Raw genomic sequence first — 16,640 nt, 5'->3', positions numbered from 1 at the left:
GGTGCGTGTCTGCTGTCTGTGTGTTCGTACATCCCCTTTACTGCTGTTCTTTGATCTAGTTATATTTATTATTTTGATTCAAGATCATAATCATAAATCAAAGGGTGTGAGCACTGTGATGGAAAGAACAACAAAGAGATGCATCAGTCAAACAAGATGTGCAGAAACGCTGCAGATATACATGTGACAGCTATTGCTTAAAACCAGAGAAGCTAGAAGGTTGAAGGTCACCATATATCAAAGCTTCTTGGGTCAATGAGATTGTTCATTATATTTTATCCATTCGTTTAATCAAACTACAATTCATAGGCTACCGATCCAAAGTTTGCAGTCATATGATTTTAGTATTTTTGTAAGAAAGTCTCATATGCTCATATACAAGAATGAATTTAAATGATCAAAAAGAGTTTCTGTTTGAATACATTTTAAAATGTAATTATTTCTGTGCTGACAGTGCAGAATTTTTTAGCAGCCATTATTTCAGTGTCACACAATCCTTCAGTAATTCTAATGTGTTAATTTGCATAATGTTAAAAACAATTGTGCTGTTTAAAATGCTGTTTCAAGATTTTTCGATGAACAAAGTATGAAAGAAACATTTATTCCTGAAATACAAATATTTTGTAATATTATAAATGCTTTTACTGTGACTTTGAAAGAATGAATACATCTCTTCTAATAAAGAGCATGTATTCATTTTTATTTATTTAGATTTTTTTTTTTTCCTGGTGAGCAAATGACCAACATGAAGAAATTTGCACAAAAAATATGAATAAAACAGCAGGTGATATCATAGAGCACCGCTCACACCTTTATGTCCGCATCAAGGTCATTAAATTGCTAAATATAAAAAAACTAAATTACCTATTCTTGAAAAGAAAAGTTTAGATCAGGCTGTGAAATGTCATGTGGCGTCTTCTCATATGAATGAATTCATGACATTGGTTAAAAATATACATCTATATATTTTTTTACCTTGAAAAAAGGAGCTATTTAAACCGTTTTGAAAATCTCATAAAAGTTTTCCGAAACCAATACGAATGCAAAGAGTATATTCCTAAGAAGATGCCAGCAGGGGAAAAAAAGACAGAACAACTAAAATGGGAACATGAGGGATCCAGGCTTTAAGGGAGATGTATGAAGGATGTCTGATTCCCTGATGTTAAAGAGATAACCTGGTTCTGATGTCTTGCCGAGCATGACCAAAGCGAACCTCAGCGAGAAGCTCATATCCATCACTTAGTTGCCGCTTACTGTCAGGCGCCGAGAAAGACGCCCTATTTTATGACACAAGGGGTCCCACAAAAATAAAACCATGAATCACACACAGCACACAGTGTTCTGATGCTAGTGAACGGCCTGTGGTGAGGAAGGCAGGGAGGGGCCCCTGTGGCGATAAGCCCGTTTCTTTGGAGAACTCTGCACCCTTCAAGTCAGCCAACTCGCGTTGAGTACAGCCAATGAGACAAGACCAACAAAGTCAGTAAGCACCCTTGGAGAACACAAACTAGGGTTGGGTAGACGCAAGTGTGCCCCAGAAACAGGGCGTGTTATTGCCAGGAATCACTAGAATGTTCCCAGAACAAGGAATAAGCTATTAAAGCCTTGAATAAAGTCTTGGACAACCCATGAACTACAAAAAAAAAAGAAGAAAAAAAGAGAACTCTATTCCCAAAACTAGTTGTGGATAAGATTTATTTGATGTAAGATTCATAAAAAAAACTTTGTGAGGGACTGGAGTAGTCAATCTGAAAGTACCATGCAAAGTTCAAAGGTCTGCGGTCTTGGTCTGGATCTGGTCTTTCAGACTTTGACTTTCATCAGGATTCTGGTCTCGAAACATCTAGTTAGACAACAATGCAAGTTACTGCACACCATGTCTAATTCTCCACATACAGACCATAATACATTAAGCCCTAGATCCACAAACCAACCCAAAAATGGACTCGTGTTTGTACACTCCGTCTGCTGAAGCATCTGCTCTGGCAGCCTCAACTCTGCAATGTCTTGACAGAATCACAGTCCTGTAAATTCCCGTTTTCCGCAAACGATCCCCTGGCAGAATAGCATAAGGCCCATTTCTACTGCTACTACCAAAGCAGCTTGAGTTACTGTGATCAAATGCTTATACATTATTAAAACTGTGTATATTTCTTGAAATTTTAGGATCTTGAGCTCTCATCTTTCTTTACTGATATGAGTGTGTTGGTTAGTAGCTCATTTTTAAGTCAGAATATGAGATTTTAACAAAGAGCTAGCATTTACAAGCTATTTCTGCTAATGCTAATTAGCTCCTTCAACAGTGTGTTCAGATTCAGGAGCGAAGCCACATGAAACACTAGCTGTGTTTACATGGGCCCTTCTAATCTGATCGTAATAGGACTAGAAGCACAATCAGAATAAAAATGTCACATGAACACGTCAATCGGATTGAATTGGCTCGATGCGACAAAAATTCCGATCAGATTGTAAGGGGTGGTTTATCCCTTTTGTAATGCGAGCGAGAGGACATGTAAACACTTGATCGGATTGAAAACTGAAACTGGAAAGTACTGTGCATGCACAGTGATGTAGAAATTGCGTAATGACGTATGACGCGTGGAACGAGGTGTTCTTCCTGATGAATAAAGTGTCAAAAATAAGTGTCCTGTCATTATAAAGTGGAACACGACCACGTCCCACCTGTCCTCGTTTAAGACTCTCATCAACAGATGACTAGTTTTGAGCCCGGGAAATTAAAGTAAAATTAAGCAGCACAACAGTCCACGTGCTTGTCGTTGCCTAATTAAGACCCGAAGTAGATAAATATAAAGTGTGCTTTTTAAAACAGCAGCGGGAAACTCTCTATATTCATGCAGTGCATGCATGTCAAAAGAGTAAATCCGATCAGAAGCTTGTGACATGTAAACGCACACATCAACCCGATCACTTTATTTACCGTTCATGTATACACTACGTTCGGATTCGTCAATCAGAATGAATTCATTCCGATGGAAGCAAAAAGTTTCAATGTTAACGTAGCTAGCTACTAATGACCTACGCACACTTCATAGATTTATACTACAGAAACTGAAACACATCTACAATATAATTTATTTGTTTCCAATAACCAGTACTGGCTGTGGTAGGTCCAAAAACAAAGGGATTATCAATATCGTGATATCACAATAGCAAAGCTGTCTCGATATTTTTATGGTCACATAACGATATAAAACAATTGGTATTCCGGGCCAAAAGTATAGTTTTCTTTTTTTGGCAACACGGGTATAAATTGTTTCTTTAGAACAAATCAGGCTAAAACTTATGAATGCTTCAGCTTCCTCCATCTTATGTCCATGCACATTATAGCTGAAAAACCCTGATTACTTGAAAAAATGATTGGCTCATTTAACGGAAAGGCAGGACTCTATATCTTACACCTGTATTGACTCAAGCATCGCAATTTCTTGTTCATTTTCCAGCAAATGAAACCTTACCCTTGGTTGGGCATAACCTGCAGTAAGGAGCTCTCTAAACTGATGAGAAAAGCATTTCAGCTTGTTGTATTTTCTTTCACCCCAATTTCTCAAAATCAAACGGGTTTACCTTTGAAAAAAGCCCTTGAACCATCAACGTCGGTTGTCAAGTGGTGAATGCATGGGCATTAACTGTAAGGCCAGCTGTCACATGGAAGTCATTTCATCCAATGATGCTTATCATGATCATATAACGACCAAGAAGCATAAGGCTGTTTTAAAAGAGCAGCTGCACCGTATGTCACAAACATGGTTTGATCATGATGTTGCCATATTCAATATGATGATGACCTCATATGCACATGCAAAATGTCAATAATGTAATTAACACCTTGTATGGTTTCCTCAATCACCACATCTATAATTATTGTTTAAGTGGCACATTTCTAGTTACATGTGACACGCTCTAGCACAGCATAAAATTGCAATAAGCCATCTGAAAGCAAGACAAAGAAAAACTTATTTTTGGGTTTGGTATTTTTAAAATCACACAACCTTTTCAAGATGACAATTTTATCATGCAATTTAAACATTAAATGACATCAGTGGTTGTGAAGTTATGAGAATACTTTGGACACTTTTCTTTGTAGCTTTGTTACAAGTTTGAACCATGGACTATTTAGCTGTTTCAGGGCCATGAACGTGTCAGTTAGGTTGCTGTCTGTGCAGGGTCAGAATGAAAGTTCTCCGATGTCATCAAAAATATTTGAACTTGTATTCTGAAGATAAACGAAGGTCTTTCGGGTTTGGAGTAATTATTGACGGAATTTTCATTTTTGAGTGAACCATCCCTTTAAAAATATCATCTACAGAATTAAATATGCCCTGATAATTCAATAAAATAATTTTGTCCCAAAAAAAAGGACATTTTCTCAAACCTTTATTACAGCCACTATTTAAATGATTATATCTTGAGGACGTCTGAAGCAGAAACATAATAATAACATTTTAAGACAACTTCTGCAATTTTAAAACCACTCCAATTATCCCCAACTCACACCGTCACTTCTTGTCCTCAATTCTCCGTCAGGCGCTCACCTTTGTCTCGGTTTGCTGTGCCTCCTGCTACACGGAGCGGGGGACGCGGAGGAGGAGGATGAGAAGGTGGTGTCGGGTAAGATGCGAGTCATTAGCAGCATTAGCGTTTTCATCCACTTTGTCGCTGCTGTGTGAAACAAACCCTTTTAGTATCCCACACCACACCACCTCCATTTTACCAAACAGAGTTCCCGGCGTCGCTCTCCACTCAGGAGTCTGCGTGAAGGATGGAGCCGACCCAGTGTGTGCCCGACACAGATAACTTTATCTCCCGACACAGACATGAGCACCCATTGAAACGCTCAAATCCCAAGCCTGCCAAACACCTTGGCCTAGACGTCTCCTTACTCTCGCCGAGGCCATGCAAATGCAAAAGGTGAGACATCAATTTGGGCACTATGTGAATAACACTTGTGTGGGGACCGGGAACGGCTGCAGAGGCACGCTGTGAGCGCTACATGCCCCCCATGCACAACCCCCTGCCCAAAGAGCAAAACAAACTAACATGTCATCCAACACGAGGAGGCCAAGGACAAAAAGTCTGTTAATAATCTGTTAGTGGTAACTGAATTAAAAAATTGTTTGTAAGGTTGGAATCTTAAGAGGGCATTTTCTCGAAAAAAAAATTGTAACAGCCACTATTTCAATTATTATATGCTGACCAAGATTATAAGTAGAAACAGTAATAATATAATTAGAAAACTTAGACTTTCATTTAGAGAATAAACTTGACATGCCTTTATGTCAAAATGACTCAAAATGATAGAGCAGGTCACAGGTAACAGGTACAGATCTGGAACAGTTGTAAAGATGCATAATGAATGCTACAACAGCCCCCCGACTGTGAAAAACAACTAATATGTTGTCCAAAGCGAGGGGGCCACAGGCGCAGCAGTTAATAAGTTCTGCCGATCCGATGCTGACCGCTAATGAAAACAAATCTCAGGAAATAAACACTAGTCAATGAATGATGCGCAATAACGATGGCTGAAATATGCTAATGGGAGTATCAAAATATGTCTTGGGGTGAAATTTACAAACGGAAAGATGGAAATGGATGGGAGCGCAGTCTTTCATGCCATTAGTGGACAAACATACCCAAACACACATGCTTTCCACTGACCCTGACCTGAATTAGGTTCGCCTCGGGGTCAGATGCAGCCCGGCTTGCGAGACAGGATGGGCCTTCTGGGCACTCATTACTGTCCAAGAACTATCCTCCAGGACAGACGGAGAAGACATGGGGAGAAGTGAGGGAGAAAAAAAGGAGGAGGGGGAGTAGAGGAAAGTTGCTGGAGGGGGGGAGATGAAAAATAAGGGTTTGTGAAGAGCAATGCATTTCAAAGCAAATATTTCTGGGCTCGTGCTGGGAGAGTGAGGGTGGTGAACGGTGCCCAGGGGGCAGTGAAGCGGCACTCGCCTGATCTGATCTAACCGGAGATTAACCGCGGCTCTAATCCTCGCCACGGGCTGCGGTGGAGACGTGACGGGCCGCACTCCACCCTCGACAGAGCAAATGACAGCGCCGCATGATCTCGCTCTGATGAGCAAAAACTCATCAGGCCGTGCTGGAAACTTCACAACACTGCTTACCATCCCTGCAAGCGACACTTAACCTCTTGTGTCTTTAGACAACAAGTGAGCGCATGCAATGGGGTATTCAGGCGGACTACACATTTGGGATGTAAGCGCAACAGGAAGGGCTCCAAAACAGGGTTTGTGCACACTAGAAGACAGATATGTAAGAGATGGTCTCTTTATCAGAATTCAGCTAGTTATGAAACTGCTTTAGAGAAGAAGTGCTGGTTAAACGTGAAAATAGGATACATGACGTAAACATGGATCATTCCATTAAGGAAACAAAAGCATTAATTTGATGTACATTGCTGCTCTAAAGTTTGGGGTTGGTAAGACTTTTAAAACATTTCATCAGAATTTAAAATAACTGTTTTCTATTTGATTATATTTCAAAGTGTAATTTAGATGCAAAGCTGACTTTTCAGCAGTCCCCAGTGTCACATGATCCTTCAGAAATCATATGCTGATTGAACAATTAGAATAGATCTAATAGATTAGAACTTCTTCTCATTAATATTTTTATGGAAGCCATAATAGATTTTTCAGGATTCTCTGATGAATAGAGAGTTCAAAGGAACAGCATTTTGGAAGTACAAATATTTTGTTACATTGTAAATGTCTTTACTTTCACTTTTTAACAGCACTTTTAATGTATTACTTAGTCAAAAAGTATTTATTTGTTTAAAAAAAAAAATACTGACCCCAAACGTTTGAATAGTAGCATATATAATGGCAAAAGTATTTCTAAATTTGTTTGCAGATTATTAGGAACTAAAACTACATCAATTAAAAGTGTGAAGACATTGTATGGTTGAGCTCACATGGACGACCTGAGTTTGAACCCAGTTTGAGACAGACAGCAGATCAGTTGCTAATATGAATAAGTCCCAATAGTCAACTTGTCATCCAACACCTGACTGGTCAATTAGTGAAGTTAACTAGTTCATCTAGACTTTTTTCCACCCACAGCGGAGCTTTCATTAACATACTTATCTTTAACTTTCGTCTCATTAATTCATCTCATTCAAAGCATCAAAAAAATTAATAAATAAAAATGAAATTTATATATATATATATATATATATATATATATATATATATATATATATATATATATATATATATATATATATATATATATATATATATATATATATATATACACACACATAAATACATCAAGAGCACTGTATTTTGTCTACCTGGTTTTGAATGCAAAAGCACGATTAATAAGCACAATTAATGCCACCTAAGAAGCCAGACTGATCCGGATCAGCTGAACCCAAAACCGACATTAAACAGTGCTCGCTTAAGAGCAATTAATCAACTGGTCGATTTTGAAAGCATGTAGATCTCCATATTCCTGCTTGCTAAACAGTCACAAGAGACAAAGCCATCTTGCCAAAAAAGTGGTCCAACAATAGGATTAACAGTTTTGGATATCCAGCCAATAGTATTTGGACAAAAGAAATATGAAGACTGCAATTCATGTGCTTGGCGATGTGATTGGGCAGGTTGTTTATGATACAGGTTGTTAAGATTTAGACTGTACTGGCATGTGCCAGTGTCTGTTTCCTATGTTAAACTATATCTGTGTTCCAGACAGGTTTAGACCAACCCGATTAATAAATTGCTGCATTTGAATAATCAATAGTACAAGAGAGGCTTCATGACAGCTCCCCATCAATAGACCATAATTTTCTCTTCCTTTTGCACACTCGGCTGAAAAATCTTAAACCTGGATAGGCTGGTTTTAGCCGGTTTAATCTGGTCTCTTCAAACTAGCTGAAAAGCCCCATAACCTCTTTAAACCAACAATCACGCAGGAGTAAACCAGCTTAGACTGGTTAAAGATGTTTTCAGCATGGTCCACAGTTATATAACATCAAATTCAGGAAAATGAAGAAGATAAAAAAATAAAAATAAAATCACAGCCCAAGCACATTAGGATGCCGGCCACGGCACTTGACTGACGACATCCCTGAAAGCATTCATTTTTCTTCGTCCGCGTGCTGTTAACTGTAGCACACACCTCTCCTCCCCTCCTCTGTCACAAACCTGAAATCAACTTAAAAATATATCACTCCTGCCACGGAGGTGAAGCCGTAATGCTCGGCTCATGTGCAAAATACAAACTTACAAACAGCCTAAATGGATAATCCATTCTCAGTGCACCTCTGCCTGAAACTGAGTTAATCTACAAGATCATTTCCACAATGAATACTACATTTTTCTGCCAGGAAATATGGGCTGTGGATTACCTCCGACAGCACAGAGCTGCAATCTTTGAGTCATACACAGTTTTATTTATGCATTTATCAGATAAAATCCCCCACCCAGCTGGAGTCACTGAGCTCACACACACACACACAGGCATTTCTGATAAGTCCCATACTGCCACCTACTGGTCAACTAAATGTAATCTTACTCTACAAAGCTGGAAACCTAAAATGCTTCCTTTGCAGATAATTTGTGAAGGTGCAAAGGCTGCATCCAATCATTATATATAAATTATTAATATAATTCTTAAATAATCACTAAAGTTTAGACAGACAGACAGACAGACAGACAGATAGATAGAGATGTATTTGTATTTTTAAAACAATTAATGCAGCCTCAATGAGTAGAAGATAATTCTCTCAAAATCATTGTCAAAATCATACAGATGCCAACATTTATGCTGGCGTATATTTATAAAATGCATATATAATAATCATCATTTATTTTTATATGCACACAAGCAATGCAAAAGTTCTAAATAACCTGGTCTAACCAGCGAATGTGTTCTGACGGGCTGTAATTGTGTAGTGTGTCACACAGCACTTTCAGTGTGGAGACTGACAAATTACTTGATATTGGAAATGTATCGTGTCACACCTGGTTAGGACACGGTGTAAAGCTCAGTTGAATTTGTTCTAGATCATTAAACATGGCTTTATGGTGCCTCGGAAGTCTGTCGGCCGAGGTACTTTCATACAGGAACGCTGTGTGTTCAGTAACAGCCCCCCAACTCTCCACATTTTAATGTCTGGCTTCTCAAACAAACCTAATTCTACTGATTAACCCATTAGCAGATGCTGTGTGACCTGAATTATGTGCAGTATTAGGAGCCACCAGGTCCAGAAAGTACTGCCCAATGATAATGAGACTTGAATAAGTGCCATCCACGGGCATGCCTGGGCAGAAATGTTGTAAATGTGAAGGGAAAATCCAAATGTTGCAAGCAGACTGCAATGTTTATTAATACTACTGATACATTCTTGCGGTAAAACAGGAGAGGAAACAGCAAAATGGATACACAGCGAGGTTGAAAGCACTAAGGGAAAAGACAAAACACAGCATGACAATGTATCATGATGCATTCATGTGGGACAGGGGTTGAGTTAACAGCTGCCGTTATCTCATTGGCTGCTTCAGAGCCAACCTGGAATATGATGAAAAGATGCTTTGTTACAGAAAAAAAAAGCACAACAACAGTTCTACGAAGCAATAAACATTTCAATATGTATGTGCAAATATAATTAAGCCTGACAAACACACAAAGACTAATTATACCAGCTGTTAAAGAATCCTCTGCCTTCTATGTACTGTTACACTGGTGCATACAAATTACAAAAAAAAAAATAGCATGCTTGCTTGTGCTCATTTAGTGGAAAAGAGTTTTTTACTTTTATATAACAAATATAATTGGCTATACAATGACTGCTTGGAAGAATATTATAAGAAAAAAAAACCTTTTTAAAACCTTTAAATAGAAACTGTATCTTGCCAAAATGCTAAAAAAATGAGACTGGTGACCATGTGAAAATCAGCGAAACAGTGCTTAAGTACAGACAGGCAGATTAAAAAACAACAGCTAAAACATTTGTAACAAACGGACTGAAAGGCTGAGACTGCGAGGAACGCTGCTGTTCTGATTAGTTTGGATTCAGTGCAGTAAACAGCATTTAAGAGAGGAGTTTATGACAGTGTGTCTGCCTATAGCAGCAGGGGCTGAAGTCTCTCTGGCTGAAGCCATAGAAACAAACTCTAAAACAACACAAACAGCAGTAGACAATTTTGAATGCTGCCAACATTTGAGTTTTCCATTCACGTTCGCAGATTTCTACAGAATCATGCCCGTGAAATCAAATCATAGCGGTGTCAAAGTATGTACACAGAAACAGTACCCTGAGGTGATATCATGCACATTACCATAACATTAGTGCCACTTACGTAATTCTACTACGCAATAAAACTTTATTTTTATATTAGCCTAACATTACATAACTATTATATTGCATAATACTTTTTTTAAAACGGTACCATGGTATTTTTATACATTTCCATAATAATGTTTTTTTGGTCAGGGATCATGTTTATTCCACAGCATTTTTAGGCATCTTTGATTAACAGTTTAAACGTTTGGGGGTGGTAAGTTCTGTTCATATTTTTCTCTAGTGTTTTTTCACTTTAGTAAAAGGCTGCATTGATTTGATATACAATGCAGTAAAAACACCAATATTGTGAAATATTATTAGAATTTGAAAATATCTGCTGTAATATATTTTAAAATCAAATTTACTCCTGTGATGTCAAAACTCAATTTCATTACACCAGTCTTCAGTGTCACTTGATCCTTCAGAAATCTAATATGCTAATCTGGTGCTCAAGAAATGTTTATTATATTTCTGTGGAAATTGTGATAAAAGTTTAGCTTTGATGAATATAATGTTCAGAATAATGGCATTTATTTGACACAAATGCTTTGTAACATCATTACTGCATTTGTCACTTTTGATCAATTTAATGCATCCTTGCTAAATCAAAATATTATTTATAAGAAAACAACCACTTTTAAACAGTAGTGCAAATATAAAAAACTATTATAAATATAATTATATCACTCTACATTTTGTAAGCAAAAGTATTTACTGTTTATTTAATGTACATTTAAATGCTGGAATTTTTTTTTACGTCAGTACCAAACAGAATATATAAAATAACCTGTGATATGAAAAAGCATTTACATTTTTAGCATTACTTTAGAAATTCTTCAGCTTGAGGTTGAATCTGGAGATGTATTTAGATGTTGCATTGGTTACAATGTGCTTTGGCAAATCTTAAATCACACTTTACAAGATGCACAAAAAGCAAAAACATTCATTGACATGGATTTAATAAATATGCAGAGCTGAATCTAATGTCCTTTTTTATTTGTCTGTTTGAGACTCTGAAACGGAAGGTCACAGACAAAGCTTATCTGGACTGGGACTGTCTGTTTGTATTACGCTCTTTAGGTGTTCCACCCTCCCGCTTCAGTCTCTCCAGAGCAAACCTGCACTCCTCCATAAGATAAGACTCAATCTAACCTCCTGGAAGACTTCTGCTCTGTTTGAGGCAGTCAAACACCAGGTAAAAATAGAGTGAAGTGATGGAAGTCACCTCAGGTCACTGGCAGGTTTTCATAATGGACAAAAATGAAAACGACCAAGGGAAAAAAAAACACTCACAAGGAGGTAAAGAACTGCGGCTGACTTGATTGACCTCACCTTTTGAAACTCTAGTAATAAATAAAGCAATTGCCTCGCAGGAAAAAAACAAGCAAAGGAGTCGCGACTGCTCATTAAAGAGTGAATTTACACCTTTCTGCAGCCTGTGTAGTTCAAGGATCCTTGCTTTGCATATGAAGGGTGTTTAAATATCCATTAGACGCCATAATTCGTCAGGCCCAGGCCTACGGGCTAAAGACAGGGAGAAAAACATGCTGTGATGGGAAGAGTGGAAGAGGGTCACCCAAACTCACATTGTCATATGTACACCCCCTGTAGCAGAGGAGGAGAATAAATGAACCACGAGGATACCACAGGCATTGTCAGAGTCAGAGTTAATGTATACTTGGAGATGCCATGCACTACGCTTGAGGATGAATACTTCTCATTTAGAATTAGTACTAACTCAACTCTTCTCGATAAAAGCATCGGAAGTCATTACAGTCAGTAGTGGATTCAAAGGTGCTCATGTTAACAGACTCATATATATATATATATATATATAGTCTGCGCCACATAGGAGTTAGGGGTAGACAGTATGACCAAAAAATGGCATGAATAATTTTATCACAGTAAGAGTAAATAGTGTGTACCTTTTATTATATATTTACATATACAAAAGTATGTTATAAATAAATAAATTACACAATTTAATTATTAAACAAAGTATATATAATTAATATATTGACAGGCGGACAGATAATTTTATCATACAACAACATTAATATATTATTTTTATTACTGAATATTATGCATTAAAAAATACATTACTGCATGACGTATTCTAGTGACAAATGAATACATGTCAAAATCTATTAATAACATTAACCAACTTAAAAAAAACATACAAATAATAATAATAATAATAAATTATTGTTATTCTGTATCATATTACTTATATATTGTTCTTTGTATTATTTTCATAATTAATATTTATAATAGCCTATTTCACATCATGAAATAGTTTTTTTTAATTATAGAAACTAATTGAATAATTACATACCAATATGTTATAATATTATTATGAATTTTGTTATTAGAATAGAAAAATCTGTAGTTTTTTTTAGAAATAATATGTTTAATGTTACATTGTTACAAATAGTGCATTAGTCATGCAGTATGCATATGTTTACTCTAGTGACGAAAATCCTCTAATAATTCATTTTAAACTTCATTAACGCACACCAAAAGGCAAGATTACCCAGATGACATAAATTATAAATGGCCACAGTTGTTGCTTTTTTTTTTCTTACAGATTTTTTTTATATCATGACGTCTCACAGTATAAACAGTATAACAAAATATTTTCTATCATTGTGGTGTATACGGTCATATCACCTCAGCCCTATTTTGGTGGCCCACCAAACAACACCCTACCCTAGATCATTTTTTGTTCCTTTGCCGCTTCCATTTCTGAGCCTCTACAGCCCATTACACTTTTAATAATGCAGCCCTGCCTCATTCTCCCTCCCTTGATGCACAGCCATCTCACCAGCTACACCTGTGATCTCACCGGCCATAAAAGCGGATAAACAACTCACAGTCCTCCGCTCTGCACTGAAAGCAGCCCATTCTCATTCTCACTTCTCTCCAGACCGAGCTTGATGAGGCATCCTGGCTAGTGCTCTCTGGAGAAGCCCTATAAAAGCTGAGCCCCGAACCTTTGCTCCGATACAGGTTTCTGTTGAATTACACCGCAATTTACTTCACCGTTTACTAGCTCGACTATCGACGATGACGTTTCTCTACCTTAGTGATCACAGGCGAGCTGGCAGGTATTAAACTGAGGCTGGCAGGCCAGACACAGCGCTGTGATAAAACAGAAAACTTTACACTTGTAGAGGAGTTTAATGTGATGTAATGCAAGGACGAGCATTAAAAGTGCACATTTCCTGGTGTAATTGAAATAAATGATGCTCAATTAAAATTGTGTGTGCATAACTGCATAAAACAACAGTAAATAAAACAACATATCAGAATTTTTTAGTTGGTTAGACACCAATTTGAATAAAAGCATTATCTTATAACTGAAAAAAATATTTGAATTTGAATAATACAGCATCAACATTTGTAAACGAATGTATATGAGGGACCCTTAAAGGGATAGTTCACCCAAAAATGAATATAGCCCATGTGACATCAGTGGTTCAACCTTAACTTAATGAGGCTACGAGAATCATTTTTGTGCGCAAAAAAAATAAAATAAATAACAACTTTATTCAACAATTCCTTCTCGGTTTAACCCTTTGCACAAATGAGCCACATTCAAACCACTTTGGCTAACTGGAGAGTAGGGCAATGGCAGATTTGCAGTTAAAAATACAGGCTACAAACACCAGGTTTGGTGGTTCAAATCTTTTCATGATGGGTAATATATCCTCCCTATTTTCTGTGTGTTTACGCATACTGAAAAAGCTGAGAAAGACATAGAAAAAAAAGAACAAGGGAAAGAACCCTGCATAATAAAGGTGTACTTCTAATCAAAAGCCTGCTTATGAAATCAAAAACTTGTATTAAGCACAATTTAAGGCAGAGCGATCTAAACTACATCTGGAATAGCAGGATCACTATCTAGCAGTGAACACATTTATAATGTTCCCAGGAAACGTTTTTGTATGTATTCTCTATCTGCACTCCATCAGTACTTAATGTAGCACATCTCAGCATCCATGTCACTAAATCATTCGCTTTCTCCGCAAAGCGGCTTAAAATAATTATTTATTTCAATTCTTCTTCAGGAAGCCCAAAATATATTCAGCAAAGGTTTCATTTCTGAGAAAGTCAACTGGCATCTGTGATGAGTATTACTTAGCACACTGATACAATGGGAAGCAAAATGAAGCTAAATTCGATGTGTGGGTAAAATAAAAATAAAAAAACAGTTGCAACTATAATGATGGCAGATGACCTACTTTACAAACTCTAACTCAAATGCCATTTAGGAAATTAATCCTGTCTGAATAGTGCTAACAAATGATTAAGGTAATGAGCACAACTTTATTCCCTTACCTTCATCAAAGTCAGCATCGTCCTCAATGTGTTGAGGGAAAGGGAAGCCGTTGGTGATCTCTAGCCTGTCCTCCACCACCAGCCCCAGCACCACCACACTGCCCTGATCTTCATCACCACCTGAAACACACAAACACTCTGAATTTCTGTTTTTCCATGATCTTCAAAACCTTTTGATCAAAAGGCTTAGGCTTGAGTGTGTAAAATATACTAATATAAATTGTAACTAATATAAAAAGTAACTAATAAGTAAATGTATGTATTATTATTTACTGAAACAAAAGTTTGAAATAGTTAAGATGCTTTTGTTGTTTTTAAAAGAAGCCTCTTACTTTCACCAAGGTCACATCTATTTGATAAAAATACAGTAAAACAACAATAATTGTCAAGTATTGTTGCAAATAAAAATGTATTTACATTATATACATATATATATATATATATACAAATATATATATAAAAAAAAGAAAAAATATAATATACTATAATAATTGCTGTAAAAATTTATTTATCAAAGAATCCTGGTATCATGGTTCACACAAAAACATTAGGCAGTTAATAAGAACCATTATTAAACAATGAGCACCAATAATAACTGATAACAACTGAGCACAGAACAGCATATTTTAATGATTTCTGAAGGATCATGTGATGCTGAAGACTGGAGTAATGGCTTACTATATATATATATATATATATATATATATATATATATATATATATATATATATAGCTTTTATTAATTAAATTAACCTTACAGAACATAAGAGACTTCTTTCAAAAAACAAAACAAAAATATGTCCAAGAATTTGACTGACTGTGTGTCTAAATATAGTCTGAACAGGTTGAATAGTCCATCTGAAAATGACAAAGGGAGGACAGTGGAAGGGATTCCTGGAAAGGTACTGAGAAGAATTCAGTAGCAGGTAGATCTGGGACAAAATAGAGCTTAATCTTTAATCCGTAAACTTTATTACAGATCATAACCATTTGGAATTAGAAATGTCCCCTATATAGATAACAGATGAGGACAGATAGAGAATGGGAAAATCCGAGACGGCACAGGAGTAGGGCAGCGGTAATAACAGTGGATGAAATACCACAGGTGAAGAGTAAAGCGTCCCACATGGCAGCGATAAGCTCAGTGGCAGAGCCAAGCTCCGCGTTTTTATATAAAAATCTAATTCATCTTCAGCAGAGCAGAGCAGGGGCTCGAATCTGTCGACAAAGCAGTATCGATCCTTGGGTCCAGGAGGCCAGGCATCTAACACAATAATAGATTTTCAATTGTGACCAACAGCAGCCACAACCGTATTTAAATCCTAAACAACAACAAAAAAGTCCTGTGTTAAAGCCTCAAAGGTTTCAAATAAAAATAGGTGAGAGATACACTGCTAAACCTGTGCACTGTATTCAATGAACCAGTACTGAAAGGTCACTGGGGCACAAAGAATAGACATGGTTAACAAGATCTTGGCTCAGAAACCTATGACATAGGTCCTTGCTTAAATCTCCCAATGCTTAACCAGGATTAAGGAACCAATGTGGGGGAAAAAAATCAATACAACACACCATCCATTCATCTTCAAAGCCTGATCCTCATCCAGAGCTTGTGCTTGGAAGCTATTTCTATAAGAGCTAAAAGACACTCAGAATCTAGAGTTATCATAGAGGAACATACAAAACACCTCCTGCCTTCAAAATGCCTTAGACATTCACTTTCCCCAAAATAAAATGTAAAAATTTATTTAAATTAAATTTAAAAAAGGCCCGATTATGGTGTGAGACAAGACAAATAATAAAGATGCAAAAACAGCAGGAGCCAGAACTTTCTATACTATAAGGAAACTTCTAAAGGTTTACAGGGGGAATTAATATGAATTTCTTCCTATTATTTAGTTACTTCAGCATTTAAATTACCCAATTCTAATCACTTTCTATTCCACAGGGTCTAAAAGAAAAGCTGACA

At 36.8% G+C, this 16,640-nt stretch overlaps 1 pseudogene; it reads right to left on the bottom strand.

The window, feature by feature from the left end:
* The window catches only part of LOC113120178 (eukaryotic translation initiation factor 3 subunit H-B-like), a 47,214-nt pseudogene extending 32,428 nt beyond the window's left edge, over positions 1-14,786 (bottom strand).
* Positions 14,787-16,640: the final 1,854 nt, after the last annotated feature.

This window comes from Carassius auratus, chromosome 19 (assembly GCF_003368295.1).
Source record: "Carassius auratus strain Wakin chromosome 19, ASM336829v1, whole genome shotgun sequence".
Lineage (NCBI taxonomy): Eukaryota > Metazoa > Chordata > Actinopteri > Cypriniformes > Cyprinidae > Carassius > Carassius auratus.
Note: the sequence above shows the minus strand (reverse complement) of the source record. Positions and strands in the feature narration are given on the sequence as shown.